The sequence below is a fragment of the Camellia sinensis genome, chromosome 1 (genome assembly GCF_055761805.1).
Source record: "Camellia sinensis isolate YWXY chromosome 1, ASM5576180v1, whole genome shotgun sequence".
NCBI classification, from domain to species: domain Eukaryota; kingdom Viridiplantae; phylum Streptophyta; class Magnoliopsida; order Ericales; family Theaceae; genus Camellia; species Camellia sinensis.
In genome coordinates, this window is record NC_138961.1 from 128,692,640 (window position 1) to 128,697,347 (window position 4,708).

The following is a 4,708-nucleotide window of genomic DNA, read 5'->3' on the forward strand; positions in this document are numbered from 1 at the left end:
AGACGTGAACACGACCGAACTAAGAAATCGGTTATAACCTTTCATACAAACCTCCAACCGAGCTAGAGGCCTTGAGTTGGCCTTTCTTTATGACTGAACTGAGAGCTCCCCGTCACCTAGATGTAGCCAAGCTAAGCTTTTACTATTCTTCTGTAAATTGACTATTTACTTAGCCCGGTCCAGTTGTCTGGGCATGACACTTCTTATTTCCCCTTTGCAGGCTTGACTAGGTTGGTCAGGCACACCTTTGCACCTTGCCCCTAGGCGGCTTTGCTCAACCGACCCGACCAAAGCCTTTGTCGCGCCGAGCTAGGCAACTTGTGAACTTCATTTACAACTTTTAAGTTAATCATGGGTAAATATCGGTTCTTAGTTGACTCCCCTGGGGCCATAGCCGAGTTCCGAAAGGACTACCAAATTCCCGATGACGTCCACCTCTCTTAGGCCGAACTAGATACCACGCCCTGGGAAAAACCGAGCTTTGTTCCTTTCACCGTGATATTGATTGTTGAAGCCAGCCTTCGGTTTCCCGTTCAACCTCTAATATGTGAATTCCCTAGGCAAACAAGGCTCTGCCCGACCCAACTCTCCACAAATACTTATAGGATAATAAATGGCATCGCCGAGCTAAACCGCCGACTCGGCCTCAACCTCGGATTGGCCGAGCTATTCCACCAATCTTCGCTCGGCCAAAATGATGACGGTTGGGTGTATTATTTAAGGGTAAGAAGAGACCGAAAGAAAATTATAAAAAAATACACCGGATAAAGACATAAATGACGACGACTTCTTCTGGGTTTCTGGCAATTTTGAGACCAGGAAGCGCAGATACTGGGCTACAATATTAACTGGAATAAAGGGACTACCGGTATGAGTACCTTGGTTTAGTTTTTTGTTTTTTCTTTGCTGTTTCAGGTTATAATTTTTCACCGTGCTAACCGTTGCCTTTCTCTTTGTGCAACTTGAACCAGCTAAAATCACAATACCAATATGCCAACCAAGATGCTCTTCGTGCCGCGCTCCGATACCGTCATCGAGGTTGGGCTGAGCTGCTTAACTTCGAACCGACCTACCGATACAGTGGAAGGAGGAAGACTAGAGTCACCGACTTCCTTCTAGAGCCTTTCCAGAGCCAGATCCCACTCTTTTCCAAATCAACCTAATCCTCCTAACTGAAGAACAAGAAATAGCGAAAAAGAGGGCAGTGCGAGCACTTATCACCAAGCAAACCTCCGGTGAAGTGCAAATCGAGCTGGAGATGTCAGGACAATGTCATGAAACCATGGTTGCCCTTCCAACTGCCAGGGCATCCACATCTCGATCGAGCAAACGTGCACGCACTGCATCGTTTGAATCGCAACGTCTGGTCGATGAGGAAGACACCACGCTCCCTGAGGCGACGCTGCCGAGCCCAGAGCCTAAGCACTTCGACTGAGCAAGCCCTTCGGAATGGACGCCATCAATGTCTTACAAGAACCAAGCTACATCTACCACGGATTCGGTGGTTGCTGATAAGGACCATACCCTTGCCATCAATCTGTCAAAGAGTATCTGTCTACCGCAAGACATGGAGCACCACGACCATTTGACCGAGCTGAAGGCCTTCTGCTCGGCAACGAAATTGATGGTGCTTGTAAGTTCTTTCCTATGCTTATTTCCATTTGTAACTGTCTATTTGCTCAGTTTTAACATAATCACTACCTCTCATTTCTGTAGGCCTTGTAAAAAAACCATGTCGCCCATAAGCGCGTACTGAAGCTTCGCAAGACAGCACGATCAGCCGTGGTAGACGCCAACACTAAGTTAGCCGAGCTAAATGAGGCCAAGCAGAGGATTGCTGAGCTCCAATCCGAAAATGCACGGCTTACCGAATTGGGCAATGTAGTAGATGTTGACAAGTAAAAGGCGCTGGCCAAAAAAAAAGATCGCTACTTGCGCGAACTGGCCATGCTCGAAAAGAAGAAATATGCTGAGATCGCCGAGCTAAAAAAGAAGATGGAGGACGCTAAAGATCGTGGCTATAAAGAAGGGGAGGCCACCTATGTCTTGCAGTGTGAAGCTACGAAAAACATATTTTTCAAATGCGGATGGAAGACAGCTGCAACGAAGCTCGGTCATGGTCAAGAAACCGAGGTCTTCCAGAACCCTCCCCCTCACTTCATTCCAAGTTACATGGCAGACTACGCCAATGCCATTCAACAAAAGTTGCTCCAAGAGGGGGAGGAGGAGGAAGAATCTCCAGAGCCAAGCAATGCCCCACCTGTTACCAATGATCACAGTCTCTAGACTGCTCAGTCAGCTCGGGTGGAGCCACCGGTGCCAAGTACGGTTGAGGGGCCCCCAATGACCTACCTACCTAAGGAAGAACCTGCTGAAACCGGCCTACCGAGTGGCGAAGCTCGGGTTGATCTAGATGCTGATTTGGATGATCTTTTCGCTTGATTTTGTTTTTTCTTTTGGTATTATAACCGGGCTCAAGCCCCTCCCTTTGTAATGAGCGTTTTGAAATGGAATGAAATCTGTCATTTTCCCAACTATTTGTTCGGTTATTGTATTTCAAAATTTTCAATGTTTTGCATCATTCTGACTCCATATCTAGCCAAACTAATTAGCTTGGCCTTACCTGATCCTGCCAACCTTTTTTGCCCGAGTTACGTATCTCGGCTGAAGAATCCAAAAAACCTGTTGGTCAAACCTGCCAACCTGCTTTGGCCGAGATAGTTATCCCGGTCCAAGGGCTTGGTATAATGTTGGTCATACCTGCCAACTGTCTTCAGCCTAGATCTTTATCTCGGCTGAAGAGAGCTAAATGTTGGTCAAACCTGCTAACCTTCTTCAGCCTAGATCCTTATCTCGGTTGAAGAAGAGAAAATGTTGGTCATACCTGCCAGCCTTCTTCGGCCTAGATCGTTATCTCGGCTGAAGAAGAGAAAAATGTTGGTCATACCTGCCAACCTTTTTCAGCCTAGATCCTTATCTCGGCTGAAGAAGAGAAAAATGTTGGTCATACCTGCGAATCTTCTTCAGCCTAGATCCTTATCTCAGCTGGAGAGAGCTAACTATTGGTCAAACCTGCCAACCTTCTTCAGCATAGATCCTTATCTCGGCTGAAGAGAGCTAAATGTTAGTCAAACCTGCCAACATTCTTCAGCCTAGATCCTTATCTTGGCTGAAAAAGAGAACTAAATGTTGGCCAATCCTGTCAAACTTCTTGATTGCCCTTTACTGGCAATGACTAAGAACAACTTTTACAATAGAAAAAATTATGCTGAAAAAACTGCTTCTTTTATTTGAAAAAGGAAAAATTACAAGTATTTTAAGGAAAAGCTAAAAATAAAATAGTTTGAGATTGGCAGTGTTCCACAGCCTAGGAATAGCCTTGCTATCTCTATCTTCCAAATGATATGCCCATTTTCTTGCTAAACTGACCACTTTGTATGGTCCTTCCCAGTTAGGTCCTAACTTGCCATCTCCAGGTACCAAAGTGTTGCCCATTACTTTGCGCAGTACCCAATCTCCAATCTTGAATTGCCTCGGATGCACTGTTTTGTTATATTTTCTGGATAACTCCTGCTGATATGAGGCAGTGTGAACTAGTGCTCTTTCCCTTCTCTCTTCTGCAAGGTTGAGTTCCAAGGTTATGGCTTCTTCATTTAAATTTGGGTCAAAATTTTCACTTCTAATAGTGAGGAGGCCTACTTCCAGTGGGATTACTGCCTCTATGCCATAGGCCAAGGAAAAAGGTGTTTCTCCAGTTGACCGCCGAGGTGTGGTACGGTAAGCCCATACAACATGAGGAAGTTCCTCTGCCCACTTGCCTTTTGCTCTCTCCAACATTTTCTTCAAACCATCTAAGATAACTTTGTTCGAAGCTTCTGCCTGGCCATTCGCCTGAGGGTATGCTGGTGTAGAGTTGTAGAATTTTATCTTGTATTCCTCGCAAAAGCCCCTAAAATTTTTTCCATCGAACTGCGTACCATTGTCAGATATTAGAGCCTTGGGTATGCTGAATCGAGTTATGATGTTCTGCCAGACGACCTTCTTAACGTCTTTCTCCTTTATTGATGCGAGTGCTTCTGCCTCCACCCACTTTGTGAAGTAGTGTATTGCTGCAAGAAAGAACTTTCTGTTGCCAGGTGCAGTTGGAAGTGGTCCCATTATGTCCAGGCCCCACATTGCGAAAGGCCACGGGCTAGTTAATGGTAGAAGCTCTCTGGCTGGTTGATGTATTTGGTGTGCGAACTTCTGACATTTCTTGCACCTTTTGACATATTTTTCTGAATCTGCTTGCATGTATGGCCACCAATATCCTTGTAAAATTGCTTTGTAAGCCAATGATCTTCCCCCTTGGTGGCTTTCGTAAACGCCTTCGTGTATCTCGAACAAAAATGCCTCGACCTTGCTGGGATGGACACATTTCAGGTAAGGTCCTGTGAAAGATTTTTTGTACAATGCCAGTGATGGAGAGAGCCAAAATCATTGTGATTTTGCTCTAATTTTGTTGGCCTCTTTCTTTTCTTCAAGCAAGATGTCATCTTTTAAAAATATTATAATGGGATCCATCCAGGATGGGCCTAGTTTGGCACAACATGTCTCAGCTGCTTCGGGTTCCTCAATACTTGGTCTAGGTAGGAAGTCGATCAATAATGGGTGTGGGATAGATGTATCTGCCATTGAAGCAAAACCTGCCAACTCGTCTGCTCTACTA